This window comes from Myxocyprinus asiaticus, chromosome 9 (genome assembly GCF_019703515.2).
Source record: "Myxocyprinus asiaticus isolate MX2 ecotype Aquarium Trade chromosome 9, UBuf_Myxa_2, whole genome shotgun sequence".
NCBI classification, from domain to species: domain Eukaryota; kingdom Metazoa; phylum Chordata; class Actinopteri; order Cypriniformes; family Catostomidae; genus Myxocyprinus; species Myxocyprinus asiaticus.
The window spans coordinates 13524226-13543853 of NC_059352.1; the positions used below are offsets into that span (position 1 = coordinate 13524226).

The 19628-nt window shown below is 36.3% G+C and overlaps 1 long non-coding RNA gene across 1 annotated transcript; it reads right to left on the reverse strand.

Annotated features, from left to right (window-relative positions):
• Positions 1 to 4464: 4464 nt before the first annotated feature.
• Positions 4465 to 19421, reverse strand: LOC127445885 (uncharacterized). Its single transcript, XR_007898062.1, has 3 exons — positions 19211 to 19421; positions 18838 to 18967; positions 4465 to 5426 (listed from the first exon to the last, which is right to left on the reverse strand). It is a non-coding gene; the product is annotated as an uncharacterized LOC127445885 (long non-coding RNA).
• Between the last annotated feature and the right edge of the window lie 207 nt (positions 19422 to 19628).

Sequence of the window (19628 nt, forward strand, 5' to 3'; positions counted from 1 at the left end):
ATTCCGAGTTCAATACAAGTTAAGCTCAATCGACAGCATATGTGGTATAATGTTAATAATCACAAAAAAATAATTTTGTATCACTGTCCTTTTCTTTAAAAAAAACAAAAAAAAAACAAAAAAAACAATTATAGAGGTTACAGTGAGTAGTACTTTCAATGGAAGTGAATGGGGCCAATTTTTGGAGGGTTTAAAGGCAGAAATGTGAAGCTTATAATTTTATAAAAGCACTTGCATAAATTTTTCTGTTAAAACTCATATTACAGCTGTAAAGTTGTTTAAATCATTGTTTTTACAGTCGTTTTGGGGTTTTAGGGTTTATTGACTAAATCGTCATGGCAACAAAGTTGTAAAATTGGCTATAACTTTAAACAGAAAAGGTTAAGCCATATTATTGCACTAAAATCATGTTAGCACACATATTGTTTATGTCTTGTGGCTAAACTTTTGAACTAGTGATTATTTGAATGTTTACGGATTGGCCCCCATTCACTACCATTGTAAGTGCCTCACTGACCCAGATTTTTGCTTTTTTATTTTTTTATCCCCTTTTCTCCCAATTTGGAATGCCCAATCCCCACTACTTAGTAGGTCCTTGTGGTGGCGCGGTTACTAACCTCAATCCAGGTGGCAGAGGACAAGTCTCAGTTGTCTCCGCTTCTGAGACAGTCAATCCGCACATCTTATCACGTGGCTCACTGTGCATGACACCGGAGACTCACAGCATGTGGAGGCTCATGCTACTCTCCGCGAACCACGCACAACTTTGCACGTGCCCCACTGAGAGCAAGAACCCCTAATTGCGACCATGAGGAGGTTGCCCCATGTGACTCTTTCCTCCCTAGCAACTGGGCCAATCTGGTTTCTTAGGACACCTGGCTGGAGTCACTCAGCACGCCCTGGATTCAAACTCACGACTCCAGGGGTGGTAGTCAGCGTCAATACTCGCTAAGCTATCCAGGCACTGGATTTTTGCTTTTTTAAAGAAAAGGAAGGGCAAGTCAAAATTAATTTTTGTAGCGTAACGTTGGTGTCTGGAGTGGAAGAGAGGAGACGCAGGAGTAAATTCTTTTAAACCTTTAACAATCACTGGAGTGGAAACAAACAATAAATCTTAATATCAAAACTTAACTCAATGTAACACTTCAAGGACTGACAAATGATGAAGAAAACACAAGGAAATTAATGAGGGAATGGAAGGCAGGTGCGGATGATGATGAGCAGATAGAAGTGATTAGGGCAGTGAACTCTGGGAAACGTAATGCAGGGGAAAATTTCAAAATAAGAGTCCTTGAAGAATATGAGTGAGACAGACTTAATATTATGCCACAAATGCTGTTGATCGAGCTTAACTTGTACTGATCCGGAATATTCCTTTAAAATGTGTATAAGGAATGCAAAAAAGGTTTAGTTCATAGTGAGTTATTTTATATATTTAAATTGAATTTAGATTGAATAAAAATGAGTATAGTAGGATACATATCACATCATATGTTACTTAAAGCTCTTATGAACACAACTTGAGTTAACAAAAGTAATGTTCAATAAAATGTAGAAATCATGGGTTGAACCAGGCCACTTTGGAACTATACAGTTGTGCTCAAAACTTTGCATACCCTTGGAGAATTGGTAATATATGTACCATTTTTAAAGAAAACATGAGTGAGCAGGCAAAACACATTTCTTTTATTTCTTATGGGATTCATATTCAACTGTAGGTTGGCACAATCATAAAACAAAACATGGCAACAAAGAAAAAAAATTAAATGACCCCTGTTCAAAAGTCTGCATACCCTTAGTTCTTAATACTGTGTATTGCCCCCTTTAGCATCAATGACAGTGTGCAGTCTTTTGTAATAGTTGTCTATGAGGCCCCAAATTCTTGCAGGTGGTATAGCTGCCCATTCGTTATGGCAAAATGCCTCCAGGTCATGCAAAGTCTTTGGTCGTCTTGCATGAACCGCACGCTTGAGATCTCCCCAGAGTGGCTCGATGATATTAAGGTCAGGAGACTGTGATGGCCACTCCAGAACTTTTACCTTTTTCTGTTGTAACCACTGGAGGGTTAACTTGGCCTTGTGCTTAGGGTCATTGTCGTGCTGGAATGTCCAAGAGCGTCCCATGCACAGCTTTCGTGCAGAAGAATGCAAATTGTCTGCCAGTATTTTCTGATAACATGCTGCATTCATCTTGCCACCAATTTTCACAAGATTCCCCGTGCCTTTAGAGCTCACACACCCCCAAAACATCAGTGAGCCACCACCATGCTTCACAGTGGGGATGGTATTCTTTTCACTATAGGCCTTGTTGACCCCTCTCCAAACATAGCGCTTATGGTTGTGACCATAAAGCTGTATTTTGGTCTCATTAAATTACAGTGTGCCAGAAACTGTGAGGTGTGTCAAGGTGTTGTTGGGCATATTGTAACCGGGCTTTTTTGTGGCATTGGCGCAGTAAAGGCTTCTTTCTGGCAACTCGACCATGCAGCTCATTTTTGTTCATGTATCGTTGTATTGTGCTCCTTGAAACAACCACACCGTCTTTTTCCAGAGCAGCCTGTATTTCTCCTGAGGTTACCTGTGGGTTTTTCTTTGTATCCCGAGCAATTCTTCTGGCAGTTGTGGCTGAAATCTTTCTTGGTCTACCTGACCTTGGCTTGGTATCAAGAGATCCCTGAATTTTCCACTTCTTAATAAGTGATTGAACAGTACTGACTGGCATTTTCAAGGCTTTGGATATCTTTTTATATCCTTTTCCATCTTTATAAAGTTCCATTACCTTGTTACGCAGGTCTTTTGACAGTTCTTTTCTGCTCCCCATGGCTCAGTATCTAGCCTGCTCAGTGCATCCACGTGAGAGCTAACAAACTCATTGACTATTTATACACAGACACTAATTGCAATTTTAAAAGCCACAGGTGTGGGAAATTAACCTTTAATTGCCATTTAAACCTGTGTGTGTCACCTTGTGTGTCTGTAACAAGGCCAAACATTCAAGGGTATGTAAACTTTTGATCAGGGCCAGTTTGGTGATTTCTGTTATCATTATGATTTAAAAAGGAGCCAAACAACTATGTGAAAATAAATGGCTTCATATGATCACTATCCTTTTTTGCATGATCAGTCATATTTTCAAAATCAGTGCCAGAATTTCAAAATTTCTGCCAGGGTATGTAAACTTTTGAGCACAACTGAGCTTTGAGTAGCTGAGTTTTGGCAACCACCCTTCTGCCATGTAGCGCTAACATTGCTCATCAAACTAGACCATAGCTGCCAGCACTTGCTGTGAGAAATTAATAAAAATGTAATCTCCTCTCACAGTGTGTGGTAAGCCAAGCCTCTGTGCATTGCCTGACATCTTCAATTTGCCGTATGAAAATAAAAATTACTCTTTATTGCAGCCTTGAACTCAAGTGTAGACCTTTACAGAGAAGCCAGTAATTCTGGTAAAACATGTTGTTGTTGTTGTTGTTGTTGTTGCCTATTTTTAAGATTTACGCATTTAAATTTCATAACAAAATTCCATTAAATTTAATTGTGTAATGTTTAACAGAATTCAATTAATTAAACTTAAAATATGTAGGTTTTTTTTTTTTATTTATTAAAGATTACTCAATTACTTCAATTTGATGGAATGTTGTTATAAATCTGAAATACATAAATTTTAAAATAAGTTTTCTGAGTGTGTTTTACCTGATAAGTTTAATCACAACTGGTTATGTTTTAGTAAACTTATTTGTTCAAATTATCTAATGGAATCATTTGAGATTTACTATCTGTGCTAGTCAGGACATTTTAAATAAATTGTTGTTTTCTCTCTCTCACTTTTTTTTTTTTTTTTTTCCAAATGATGAAAATGCCCTACTTTGAAAAAAGGTTTGTTTACCAAGCCAATCACCCACAGGTTCACAGCAGCCATTTTTAGCCCACAATTAATCTCTGTATGCATGGTTTCTTAGTAAAAAAAAAAAAAAAAGAAGAGTGCACTTTCAATTGCCAGGTACAGCAACTCCTGCATTGTAAACACTTTAAATGGGTAATTAGCATTAAGTGCCATAAAGATAAATAGTAAGTGGTTTCATTTTGTGCCCTATTAAACAGCTGTGTGCTTTTATGTCCCAGTGCTGTAAAATGATTATCTTTCATATTAATAAGGACAGAAAGTTTGTGCACTTGGAAGAAGCATTTCTAGCAAGAAGGTGTCCTAGGATATGAAAGCCTTTAAAAAAGCTCTTTGACCACCTGAGAGAGATCTGCAATATAAAATGTCTAAAATTACACATATAAGGTCATGCATTTTGCATAGGATGGATAGTGAAAAAGAACTGCACTTTTTATTTTAATAAATTAATTACAGAAAAAAGGAAGACTAGAAAGAAAGGCCAAATCCATTAAACCTCCCACTGCTTGCAATGAAATGCAAAAAACACAGAGGATTCGTTACTGTTTTAATAGCAACATTTATTGAGTGCATTCATCCCTCTAATGTCTGTTTCAGCATATAACATTTATACTGACACACTGTTGAGGGATGCAGGTGAAATGTAAAGTGCAAGATCATATTAACCAGAAATAGCAGACACAAAGTTATGAAAAAATGGGAAAATATTTTAGTATATGTATTAAGCCTATATTATACATCACACATTCACATTGATGGTCTGATAAAAAACGAGTTGTTAGAAACGTCACTATGGTGGGAATATAGTATAGTAAAATAATCTATTTTTGCAGTGATGGTGTAACAACTTTTTTCTTTTTCAACTACTTTATACTTCAAACATTGTTGACATTCAGGATTTAGTAGATGAAAAAGTTATGTTATTACTGTTGTGAATTTTCCCCTACAAAACAAGCCCCCAAATGCGGATATTAACAACGACTCATATGTCACAGTTGAGACTGAACTATTATGAGAAGGATGCTATGTTTTTATGTTTTGAATATGATTATGGAGGCAAAGGTACACAGTTAAAGATGTGTATGTTCTGCACTTTTATCAATTAAATATTTGCATGAAAAGAAACAAAGACACTTTCACCCAAAAAAATTTCCGCCATTTTTTGAAAGCTTGGATTGGACCATCTGAGTATCTTTTGATGATCTAGATTCTGGAGCTGTCTGTCTTTGTGTCATTTAATAGATCTCGTTCAAAAGAGAGTATTAGAAAGAGAATGGGGTTGAGAGAGTGCTAAGGATGGGAAGAGGTAGTTCACTAACCCATGTGTCAATAAATGCTGTTACGATGAATGGGTGAGGATGAAAGAGTGGATTTGGCATGACTTGACACTGGACCCTGACTGAGAGAGTTTCATCTTTACAGGGTGATGTTTATTCTTTTTCAGTGGGACTTCACACTCATACTGTGGACCTCCATGACTTCCTGCGGTGAATGCACCTGTCTCATCACTCTTTCAAACAGTCCATCTGTAGAATAGATATCAAGGACAAAATGTATAATGTGCAGTGCTGGGTGTACTCTGATTACAAAGTAATTAGTTTCTGTAATGTAATTTTAAAAAGTAGTGTAACATTAAATTTTACTCATGTAATCAGATTACATTTACTGACAGTTACAAAAGTACATTCCTTAAACATATTTCTAAAATAATATTATTTGTGTAGAATATATTTAAAACATGAATTATGTTCATTATGAGGGAGAAACGTGAGGCACTGACTTGCATGTGACAATCAACTAGGAGAAAATATAGTTAAAGGGGTAGTTCACCTAAAAATTTAAATTCTCTCATAATTTACTCACCCTTCTGCAGAACACAAATTAAGATTTTTAGAAGAATATATCAGCTCTGTAGATCAATACAATGCAAGTGAACGGTGACCAGACCTTTCAAGCTCCAGAAATCACATAAAGGCAGCTTATAAGTAATCCATTTGACTCCATTTTAGAAAGTAACTTAAAACTGAAGTAATTAGCAAAGTAATTACTTTTCCATAAAGTAGTAATCAGTACTGTAGTCTGAACATGATTTTTAGAAAGATACTTAGTAATGTTCATCCATGTTCAATCATCACACCATACATTTTGATCTATTTAGTCCATGTCTGTTAGCTTTGATGCCATCTACTATGTGCAAGTGTACTTATTAAAGTTCACAAGATTAACATTTAGCTGATATTTGCAGTCTGCAGTTTACATATCCTGTACTACTAACAGAGAAAATGTGTGCTGTTACTGTGAGCTGAAAGTCATTCAGGTATTCAGGATCATTTTAATACGTTGAATCTTTTGGGATAAGTGAAAAATGGGAATGTATAGGTTAAATAATTATGAGAAGAAAAATCTCATGGAAGTCTTCAACAAAAATATTTCGATATAGTTTATTATCTGTTAAATGTATAATGAATTGGGTGCAGTGATTCTGCACTCGAAGAGATTTCTCTTAGGGCCTAATTAACAGTCAAAATTGGCTTTCAGTGTGTTGTTAGTTTCCCAGCCAGTATTCTTAGATTAATCAAGCATTTGTCTGTACTCTATCCTGATACATCTCATTAAACTGAGAAGAAATAAGCTTATTGTCGTTGTTGTTATTGTTTTACAATTTATTTACCTTTATTTGACAGATTTATGATGAAATTGTCCACTTTTAATTATACTTTGTTTGGTGCTGCTTTTGCAATTTTTGGAGTTTGACAGCTCCTGTGCCCATTCACTTTCATTGTATGGTGAAAATATATTGTTTTAGTATTTTCAACCCCATTTTTGTACATAATGTGTATTAAATGTGATCTACCGTACACTTGTTCTATCAAATCAAAAAATGAACAAGTTGCTTGATCAGATGTTTCTTCTATTTCCCTCAGCCATGACATTCGAAGACAGCTGAAGAATGGATGCAGCCTGCAAAAGCACAGAAATGGTTTGACTGTGGCAGATTCAACCATCCTGCTCAGAGGGGATGGTGATGTTCCTGTGGTATCTGTGGTACAGCTCTATTATGGGACACAGGTTTATTGGGTCTCCCCGGACAATAAAACTGCCACGGTATGGAGAAAAGCCATCAATCCTCACCTTTCACTTTCCAGACATCCCTCTCCGCCACAAGCAGCTATATCTGCTCCCGCCCTCAATGTGGTATTTATGGGTTAAAGGAGATCATCAAAGGCAGCCCCACTCCATTACACTTCTGTTGACCTAATTTCTGTAATGGTGAAGCTTTAAAGCTATCTAAAATGTGATGGAGACAGGGGCTTACTTAAGCACTTGATTTTTCTTTTTCAACATCTCTGGCTCCTTGTGCTTGCATCTGTTTTATAAAAAATGGATATGTGTGTAGTTGCAAATTTAAGAAGCAATTTCTGCCTGACCCTTAAAATTACTTTTGTTGGTGTAGCCTAATTAAATAATATTTTTGACTTGAATAATATCTTTAATTTAATTGTTACCATAAGAAGTAATAATAAAAATAATAATAAAATAGAAAAATAGGTTCTTTGACACATTTGAAAAAATCATTAGCTAAGTTTTATTTTTCTAATGTGACTCAATGAGGGAAAAAAGTCGAATTGGATCATGACAGAGAGAGAATGCAGACCTGTCCATACCTGTGTTGTACAGTAGTGCGTGCTTTAGAGAAGGAAACATTTGCAGTATCAGCATTCAATGACATCACAGTCAGCATCTTTAATGTAGTATGACCTTGCATTGACTTCAATTCTTTCCCCTCACAAGCCCCATCTCAACCCTGCCTCCCAAACACTGACTTAAGCATTAAAAAGATAGAAATATCTATAATAATGTTGGACAAAAACAGTTAATCACATAATAATTGTGAAACTGAATAGGCCCTAAGCTAATATGTTATTGCATATAGTATGTGATATCCACACAATGATATTGTCAGATGTTTTGTATGTGCAAATTAGACATTGTATCATATTGTTATATTATAACAGTATCTACAAATCTTGATTTGCCAATTAAGCAGTTTGACTGTAACAGAATGATAGATGGTGAAATAAGCCAGGCGAAGAATTCCCTGGAATTTTGCAGCTGCGTCTTGTTCTTCTTGTAGATTGAATCACATTAATTGAGAAAATATACAGTTGTGAAGAAAAAATATCTGTGTTGTTTTGGTATTCTGAATGTTCCTCCAGAGCTCTGCATTGCTCTGCAGAATCTGTCCTGCATTTTTTACACTCATTTTGAGAAGTCTGCCAACATACATACATTTTTTAAAATTCAAATAAGGAAAAAGCTGCCTAAAAAAGAAGACTTCATAGAAACCAGTGCTCATAGGGAAAACCATCCTGTTCTGGGTAATCACAGATATTTTCTGTATATTTCAGTCAATGAACTTGTCTGGAAAATAAGATCGAGAAAATATTACACTGCCCAGGCACTAAAAACATAAGTTTTCACAAGCTATTTTGAGCTATCTTAAAGGGATAGTTCACCCAAAAAGAAAATTCATCTTCATCTACCTTGTTTTAAACTGGCATACTTTTCTTTCTTCCACAGATCACAAAAGGAAATGTGAGACAGAATGACAGCTTCATTCATTGTACTGTATGTGAATGGTGACTTAAACTATCATACACTGAATATCTGTATGTGTTCCACGGAAGAAAGCAAGTCATACTGATTTGGAGCAAAATGAGGGTGAGTAAATGATGACAGAATTTTCATTTATGGGTGAACTACCCCTTCAAAAGAACAAAATGTAGGGCAGTACTTGATTTTATTTTCCAATGGGAACTGATTGGATCGAAAAATGTTCCATAACAGAATAACAGAATGGAACCAAGTTTTTGGAGCGGAAGGTTGAATAATAAGAGAGATAGGTGACGTAAGCTGTTAAGAAATGTCGGTTCAGAAATAACATGCACCGATGAATCATGCACTAAAAACATTAGAAAAGTAAATAAGACTTTATTATTGATTACGCTGAGAGACCAATTAGCTCCCTCATACAATGGATTAAGCTGTCTTTATGAAAGGAGCGGAACTACAAAATTCTTTGTAGTTTTATCACTGTTAATCCTGTAGAGTTATTCAAAGATGGAAGGGGATAAAGCCCTGAAATCCTAGAGCTCAGAATAAGGGATTGAGATTTAGAAAGAGCAGACCAGCAGTGAGTGTTTTAACCAGTGATCTGCTAGATATGTAGAACGTGTGAGTGGGGGTCGGGCTTGGGGTTAATCTTTGTTTTCTGGCTGATTGTGCACCCCTTGGGCTTGTTTCTCAGCCCAGATTGGGGGTCTTGATAACATAGTAATTCAGCTGCCACAGCATTGGACCCCTTTGGTGAAGATGATGTTGAATTACTAAATCTCCACCAGTAACTGCAGGTGAAGAAGTCCTCACCTAAAACCACTGATCATGCTTTTTCATAAAGCAAAATTACCCATAGTTCACATTTTAGAGTATACAATGCAATGGTTTGGTTGCTATTTAATGTCCTTTAAAACCCCTGTTGTTTCAAGAGCTTAATGTAAACCAATTTATTTTATTTAGCCTAAACAGAAGATGGCCTTGACAAATCTTATTTTTTATTGTGTTAACGTATAGTTTAATTTATGTCTGCTTGAAACTGCTGTCACAATATACTGTATTCAATTGACATTAAATATATATATATAACTACGGGTACACACTGTGGATACTTTTAGAGTGAAAGGGATGCTCTTAAACATTATTACGGACTTAGTTGTCTTTCTGTTTGGCTGTGACATGATTGAGATCCCATTTAATCACTAAAGGGACAGACTGGGGACAAACTGTCAAAAAGGAGTGTTGCATGGTATTGGTTTCAGACCATGTTTATTGGGCTGATTCTCTATCATGTTATTTGGGATAAGGTTAACTGCCTTGTTTAAAGGCCAAGAAAGGCTCACTTCATTATCTGAAAGAAAAAAAAAAAGTTGGTTGAATCATTGAATCCCTCAGACAGATCCCTAACAATGAGAGATTTGGTCTTCATCAAGCATAAAAGTATAAACCATATGACTCCAGAGGTTTAATATATGGTTTAATATAAGCGATGCAATCACTTTGAGTGTGAAACAGATCAATATTTAAGTCCTTTTTACTATAAATCTTCACTTTCTGAATGTGAAAGTGGACACTTATAGTAAAAAAAGGACATAAATATTGACTTCTTTCTCACCCACACCTATCATATCGCTTCTGAAGACATAGATTTAACTAATGGAGTCGCAACCTGATCTCATGAAAAGTCGTACATAATTTACGAGTTGGCTATTTTGTATGGTCTCGCACGATGTTGTTTGCATAAACTCGAACAGCTTGATCGTGCAAATTCTAAAAATGTGCACGAGGTGTTAAGGGCATACTTATTAATATTATGCCCAAACATCTTATCTAAACTTAACCAAACAGTAGAGTGTGTAAACATGATAGGAAGTTGTTGTGTGTAACAGAAGCAAGTAATTATCGCATATTAGATGGAAACGATGTTCAGCGACGTCACTGGCTGTAGTGAAAGTCGTAGGAATTCAAACGAGTGCAGTCGCACGATATCATATACGAATTAGCCAAATTTAGAAAAGTCGTACAAATCCTGACGATTTCGCCATGAGTGTGTGTTAGGAGTCGTATGGATTACTTTTATGCTGCCTTTATGTGATTTTTGGAGCTTGAAAGGTCCGGTCACCATTGACTTGCATTGTATGGACCTACAGAGCTGAAATATTCTTCTAAAAGTCTTTGTTTGTGTTCTATAGAAGAAAGCAAGTCATAAACATCTAGGATGGCATGAGAGTGAGTAAATTATGAGAGAATTAAAATTTTGGGGTAAACTATCCCTTAATTATTTTCTTTACCTTGAAGCTGGCTGACAGTTTTTTATAACAGGTTTGTGTATATCAACAGGACAGACCATGGCTAGTTGTCAAACTTGAAAGTATTAAATGCTAAATCTCACTAACTATGAGGTTTTAAATCTGCACTACAGAACTTTGGGCTCTCTATCGACATCTGTGGTTAAAACATTTTACAACTGAACATTTGACGTCAGTTGTGTTTCGGCATCGCTCTTTTGCACGGATGAATCTCGTGGTTTGAGGTTACCTGGACTCTGGCTGTGATCACTCAGAGATCCTTACTTGCAGAACCAGAGTCTGACGTGCTGTTTTCACATTGATATGTTATTAGATTAAACATTTAAAACAGAAATATTGCTTGTTTTAAGGAAAATAAAACAACTCTTATTTACATATTTTAATATGATTATTCAAGTGTTTTATCCACCACACATTAATGTTTGCATATTGTACTACACATTACCCAATTTGAGATCCATGAATGACCTTTAATTATTTTTATATTACAATCTACAGCCTCATTGGATAATGCAAGTAAACCGTAATACTACAAAAGTAGGCCTATGCACTGCACACAATAAAACTGTAAACTCAAAACTCAAAAAGTGGATTCAGTCATGATTAGGATGAAAACACAATAATACAGAAATATGCAATATAACAATTGCAACAATAAGCAGTATTCTTTAATCGTTTTTGGCAGTACTTAAGGTATGTGACTATACAGAAATTGACTTTCAACAAAAAATATGACAACTAGCCCCTGTCTCCCCTATTAAATGTAATCAAATAACAGAAGATGACTCAGCACTTTGCTCCTAAAAATCCTTAAATGGACAACACTTCCTTCGTTCGCATGTACAGCATAGTGTACGTATCCATGTATATTTCTGTTTTTGTCTCTCAAATGTGCAGATTAATGGAATAGTCCATTAGAAGTTAACAGGGGTTTTAAAAAAAGACAGGAAACAGGATGTGGTTGGTACTCAGAATTATATGTTTTTGTCATGATAGTGAAATGTCAGTTCTCATTCAAAACCATGCATGCTAAAACTAATGTTCCTTTGTTTAAAGATAATATAGCTACAAGTATAGCGGTCAACTCTTTTACAGATTTGGAAATACACAATTTTTTCCAAGATTTTGCTTGCCATCATAGCAGAAATAATAGGTCAGCACTTGCAGTGTTTATAGTATTATTCTGTATGTAGTGAATAAGAAGGTACTTGCCAGAGCCCAGACAAAAGGAGAATTAGCTTGTTCACTAGAATTCCTTTTATCCCAGAACCGCTTCTTTGTCTGGAATAGCAGGTTCAGGATATTCAAAAACAATGGGCACTTGGGAAACAGCTGAATGTTTTGAATTTGTCCAAATTGATTTACAAGTAATGTTGTCATGTGAAAAGACACAGTGCTCAGGCAGTTGCCTGGCAGCAGAGCATTAAAAGCTGCCCCACAGAGAACACTCTGATATACCTGTCCCTGTTACACTACTATACCGAGGTATTCATTAAACTCAAATGTTTTCTCGATAACGGTCACTTTTACCTAACCATTTATATTTTTTAATCAAATTTAATATTTTAATTAGATCATAGTGTTTGGTTGTTTTTTCTTTCACTCTCTTCCCCCTGTCCCAAATTATCCACATTTTTCTCTATTGTCTCTGTCCATCTGTCTCTTTCATTTCAAAGACACATTGATTCTTCTATTGAATCTATTTATTGTGAAAACTGTCACTCCCCATGCTTCAGAGGCGGAAGACCTGAGGCATTTTGAAGGACTTAGGAGGTCACTGTAGGTGGTCTTTCTGAGAAGTTGGGATAATTGGCAAAAGCATAGTCACAATAATAATCAGCCTTTTTAAAGTAATAAAGAGAGACAGGAAGTCTGTAAAATGTATTTGGTTTGTGAGGCCCAACAAAGGCAGCAAGCCTTTTTTTTTTTTTTTGCATTCTTTATAGAGGCTTCATCTGTAATATGTGGTAAAGTCAATTAGCAAGAGAAGAATTTGTATTAACATAGCATTAAGGGCTCAAAAATAAGGATTCTCCAATGGCTCAGTGTCAATGTGAGAGTGATTCAGGACAGTTGACAAAACTGTTGTAACTCAGCTGTATATTATTTATTATTATTATTATTCACTACCGTATTCATAATGGGTTTTTTTCCCCCTCTGTTTAATGTTGTTGAACAACATTTTTTGACCAGTCATTTAATTTACTTGTCATATATTCTAATATGAAAACAATAGAGTGTTTCTTTAACACTCCATTTGCAACAGTGTTGTGCAACCAGTTGTGTTTTGTACGGACCATTTGAGAAATTTGGGCATTCTCACTGGACAGTGTGTTCATCTCATCATTGTGATAACGACATGCGTGTCGGACATTTTGGCTGTGTTCACACATGCTGATCTGATTTTTTGGATACTGTCACTCAAATCCATTTAGGTTTTTGTAGTCTGAACAGGACAAAAACACATTAAATCTGATTTTTACAAGCCTCATCCAAACCACATTTGTAGGTGGTCTGGAATCCGATTAAAATCAGATTTTTCTTAATATGGTCAGACTGAGACTGAGATCATTGCTTCTGAATGAAACACGCCCATATGTCATTTATATGTTACAGGGCAACTACAAACCTCTTATAATAATACAGACATTGGCTTAACTTACACAAAGAGATGCACTAAGTTTCAATAACCCATAGCCTACCGGTTGCGAGATACCACAATGCGATAAAATATTGAATGTCACGCAAATACGGGATGCTTTAGCATTTTGAGCATTTCATCACAGGATGCGGGTCCTCGTCTCACCATCCGACCTTTTTATGCTTTAATACGGGACACAAAGCCTTCAATACAGGATGTTTCGCTCTCTGCTAAAATACAGGTCCCTAAGATAAAAGGCGTCCCGCAAGGGACGTCCCCGCTAAAATGGGCAGCAACAACACTAGCAGCAACAAACATTGCATTTGCAACCTCTCCCATTTTTAAGCCGTTGTCTGTGAAGAATGTTCATATTTGCATGCCCTCATGAAAAGCATAATCAATAGTAAAACTTCCATCGCTAAAATCTCATGCAGGGTGAATATACGCAAGTTTGCTGCGATACCATGACAACTAATGTGGATGTGATAGCAAAAGCGACTGTAGTCTGAGCAGGAAAAATCTGATCTGGCCACATATAGCTTGCAGTTTGAACAGTCACTCAAAAAACAAACAAAAAAAATCGGATTTGAGGAAAATCTGATTTTTCCTGCTGCAGTGTGAATGAAGCTGCGCCTTGTGGAAAATCAGCGATTGCATCACGTCAGAGTTGAACTATGCTTTAAATTAAAATTTTGCACAGGATTTCATTCACAAGGGTGAGCATGCCTCATCTCGGATTGTTGTCTCGTCTTTGAATGCCAAAATCACCGCGGTCGGGAGTTACGCTGACAGCGGGGGCTTCGCAGGTTGTAATCATCGCGGCCCGGGTGTCATACGGACAGCCACTCATCGCTGAACAAGCATCGGTTCTCTTGGATCCTTACGGACTTCAATGCCTTCAGAACCACCAACGGCATTGTCTCTGGAACATTTAAGTACCCATTTACACACACACAGAGCTATCTATAACAATTTTCTGGGTACCCAATTTTTGTTCTTAAAAGTGAACTTTGAATTGCTTTATTCCTCTCTTCACTGACAATTTGGAAAGTGATATTTGAAATGGATATTTGACTTAAAGTTGCTATATGTAAGATTGAGAACAAGCGTTTGAAATGGGTACTGTAGTCCAAATTCAAAATATTGGAGAGTTGTCTGACCCGCCCCAGACTCAAAGCTCATGCGGGTTGGCAGAATGTTGACATGCAAATTAGCCAACTCAGCATTCATTTTAAAGGATTTCTGGGCTTTAAGCTGTCTCCATTTTCCAAAGGCATCTCCAATATTTATCCTTGTTTTACTACGCCTTTGGTCCTGGTGGTTTTTATATGGATAGCGAGGCTTTTTAGGTCGGGTGGAACATTATCTTTGATCCTGTTTGTTTTCTGGCTTCCATGGCTGCAGCACGCAGTGTTGTTTGCCTGCAAACTTGTTCAAATCTGGCAACCGGCAGTGTCAAAATACTATTGGTGTGTGGGCAGTGGGCGGGATTACACAGGCCAAAACAGAAACAGAAATTCCGGCCCGGAATGGAAACTTCAAAGTAGAATATACTGGCCGTAGCATTGTTATCGGAGAAGCCAGTATTTCAACTTAGCATGTTTCCTAATTCTCTAATGACATATTATGGTCATTTTATGATTTAGTACAGTACAAATATTACATATAGCACCTTTAAATCTGAGAAAAGGTTTCAATGTTGACTGATCTGTGAAATGTGTTGAATGTTCTACTTTGACTGAGTGTTGTGCACTGAAGGAAAAATATTGAGGGTTTTTGTGAGTTCCTGTGAGTTCTTAAATGGCCTTTAATCACATTAGTGGTTATTTGAGAGTTTTGCTCAACACATTTAAAAAAAAAAAAGTTTCTATTCATTTTAGTTTTATTGAATTGAAAAGTTATTGTGTGTGTGTGTGTGTGTGTGTGTGTGTTTTTTTTTTTTTTTCTTTTCTTTCTTTGGCTCATTGAAAACAAGAGACAAAACAAGACACCTCAGGTCCATTAACAATATTATGGACATACTGTAGTTAGTATACAGCTACCAGGCCCTGAATAAAGTCTCTAAGTTTAATACTTGAGTCATTTTGAGTTATTGTATTACTTAAGAAAGAGGATACACTGTCACTTGCTCTGTTGGGCCAGTGCTGGATTGTTGCTATCTCTTATGTTCATTGATAGTGTTTTTATGCCTTGCAAACTAAAGATTTTGTTTTGTGTGATGTATTGGACATTATTATTGTGAATTCGGCTGATTTAAATATGTCACCAAGGTAACATCATCTATGTGTCCTAAAACATAGATGAGGTTTTCTAGTCTTGGGCACAAACAAATCAGTTATATTTTGAACTACATACCATCATTTTCCAACAAAAGTGTATAAATTCATAGCTTTCAGGGAGTTTTATTATACAATAGTCGTAACTATTATTGCAAATTAAACTTAAGAATTATTCTTGTAAAGGAAAAACAACATTAAATGAAAAATATAAATAGGTTGGTAATGGTAAAAATGTATGCATGTTCCTACAAAAATCTTAGGGCATACATATTGATAATTTTGAGTATATGGCTTTAAAAGTGAATTGACTGCCACTCTAAAATAATGTATCTCACTATCACAACATTAGATACAAAGCATCAAAGAGCTTTGCTTCACGCATATTTTGCATAATATATGAAAGTAGATCACAGCCAGGGGCCTCAGGATATTTAAAGCACAAAAGCAATAATATGGCCACTTACGAGCCAAATACAGTCATGAGTTAGAGTGATTTCTCTTTGTTTTTGATGTAACAGAATAACAACAGCGATGGTGCAATAGAGTAAAACCATGACAATGAATGTGAAAAGGAGTATGATAAATTATTTTGGGCTGCTAATTCTGTTTCCATCTTCTCCAGTTACTATTATTCCCTATATCGGCTTTAATGAAAAAGTGAGAAGATCTAATTACATACAGTAAAGTGATTCATCTTAGTCACATCCTGAAAGTGAGAGTTCAGTCACCTCAGAGAGTTAAGTGTGCCCCCTGCACTGATTCCAGATACCCTCTAGTCATGCAAATTATGCTTATTATTGCTGAGTGTTCACAAATCGCAATCTCTTTCAGTATGTGCTGAAAGTCACCTGCCATCTCTTTGCTATCTTACCTGTACAGTTTTCTTTATAGTCCATGATATTATCATTACATTACACTCAGGCCTAACCAAGCTAAGAAATGTATGTTCTTAAAACATTTTCCAAATGTTACATTGTGCTTGTGGGAATGTGAAAATGTCCAGTTTTCTTCACGTGAACAGAACGTTAAAAGATTCCTGAAGATGTGAATATGTCCTGAAAACTTAAGCCATATCCAAACTTATATGGTTTTGGTTGGAAAGGCATTGATTTTGCTATGTTTATGCTTCTCTCATCCACACTAGAACACAGTTTTCCTCCCAAAAAATAAAATAAATAAAAAATAGCATTTTAAAAGCGCTCTCCATTACGTCCACACTAATACATTTTCATTTGAAAACACTTTGATTTTGCTACGTTTACGCTCCAGTGGTCAATTTTAAAAACATTTCAAGGGGGATGGTGGGGTCAAATGTCTCTTTGTTGGGGGGAAATCACGCAAAGATCATCAATTTACATATACATTTTACAGTGAGAGTTATCAAAAGACAGTACTGTAAATGAAAACGTAATAAAGATGTGCATACCAATTCAGTGGTGTAAATTCCCATTCATTTGTCTTTAGCAGGCTTTAGTGGATAGCATACAAAAGAACATTTAATCCAAAAGTGTGCACATTTAGAGTAATATTGATGGATTCTTATTTGTTTACTTAACATTTCTTCAGAAAGAATTGTCATTTATCTCCATTTAATGAAAATATCTTTAATACTCTCATATTGTGCAAGATACATACATCCAGAAAGAGCAAGACCACTGCTGACTTCTAATGTCCATGTGCCAAATATGGAAATTAGAAGATGTTATTACACCATACATACCTCACAGACAGGGACTTCAACATACCATGCCATATTATCCTTGTAACTTAACTTTTTTTTTATTACGGCAATATATGGTTTGTCTATATTTTCAAAGGAGTATCTTCTGTATGTTAATTATAGAGAAAAGACAAATCTGTCACTACAGCTGTCATTTGGTCCATGCTGCATAAATAATATGCTTTCTGCCTTATTCTATGAATACAATCCACATGAGATCAGTTAAGAAAGCTATTGTAACCACTAGATGATGACTTAAAGTTTATACACAGTATGCAGTAGATAGTGTGTAGTTTGTAATGTTTACATTCTGCATTCATGGCAAAGATTCATGGTGCTAATGTTATACGTGGCCATAATATCCACCTGTTACCCTCTGTTATTGTCTTTTATGATGATTAATGTTATGATGCTATAATTACTTATAATTTTGTGAAAAGAAAATTAAATCCACATTAGGAAATCCTGAAAATGTTTTGAGTTAAAAACATGTACATGTTTTAACCGTGCACTAGTCATAGAAATAACTCACCTTCTGTTCTCTTATTCATCTGAAAGTCAAAAGATTTCCTTGAACTGTTCTCCTGGCCATTTTTAAAGGTGTGATTATGGGGTTTTGAGGTCACAAATGTAATGGTCCTTTTTGGTCCTTAAAGTAGTAAAGGTGCTGAATGGAATAACTTTTGGAATAAAGGCTCTAAAGGCCAATAACACACACCACAGATGCTCAATCAGATTTAGATCTGGGGAATTTGGAGGCCAGAGCAACACCTTGAACTCTTCATCATGTTCCTCAATCCATGTGTGCAGTTTGGCAGGGCGCATTATCCTGCTGAAACAGGCCCCTGCCATCAGGTATTACCATTGCCATGAAGGGGTGTACCTGGCCTACAACAATGTTTAGGTATGTGGCACATGTCAAATTGATGTCCACATGAATGGCCTATGACGTTAGGAAACTGAAAACAGAGTTTTCAGATGAAAAACGGATTAGTGTGGATGTGCCGTTTTTGGTGAAATGCCATTCCAATGTGGATGAGAGGCATAAACTTAGATAAATCAATGCGTTTTCAAACAAAAAATTATTAGCATGGACATGGCCCAAGAAAATGTTCTCCAAACACTGTGAGAACTTTACTGAATACTAATAACCATAATAATCATAAGGATGTTCTATTAACATTTTGACAACATTTGTTACTAACATTTACATAACATTAGCCAAAATTCCTGGAATGTTCCCTGTTGGGTGTGCAGATAATCAGGTGATCACCAAAGGAAAAACTCCAAAAGCCCTGCACAAAGTGAGCCCTTTATAAAATAACGGAGCATATGATTGCCACAAGGACAAGAGACAAAAAATATTGTACTCACAAAGGGTCACTGGTGCTGCAGAATAGAAATACCAGCCAGCAGTGTGACCTCTTCCCATCTGCTAGCTGCAGCCACCTGAGAATTATGTTGCCTTCTGTACATCAATTATCCATGACAACACAAAAAAGTGCTGCAATAGATAGAACAACAAACAAACATGGCAGAACTGCAACGCAAACAAAAGAGAACAGCACTGTCAACTAGCTTTTTTTCTGTGAAGCTTTAGAGGTGTCCATCAAATATTTTGAAAACCATTAGGCTACAGTTGCATATTTTTTATGCATGCGGTGCATAATTTTTTTATGCATGATTAGAGTGAATGTGTTTAAAAAATGTACAGGTGTAAGATACTTTCTGGTGTGTGATAAATTACCATCTCAAACTGAACATCTTCAGCAGTCATAGAATGAGTTCAGGATGATTGTTGATTCCTTGTTAGGCTTTTCCATGCCCTGTGAAAAGGTATTTTCCCTGGTTTAATTAACCATGAAAATTTGGCCAAACTGTGTCAAGAGACGCAATGAACTACAATCTAGGTGTACCCCCATTGAGTTGGTTATCGATGGTTACCCCTAGATTTCTGACCGTTATTGGAAGGCGTTACTGTAGTTGAACCCAGCTGAACGGTGATGTTGAAGGAGCTCAGTCTTCGCTGGGTTAAGTTGCAGGTGGTGTTCCTTTATCCAGGCCGAGATGTCTGCCAAACAGACTGAGATTCGAGCAGTCACCATGATGTTGTTGGGCTGGAAAAACAAGTAGAGCTGTGTGTCATCGGCATAGCAGTGGTAAGA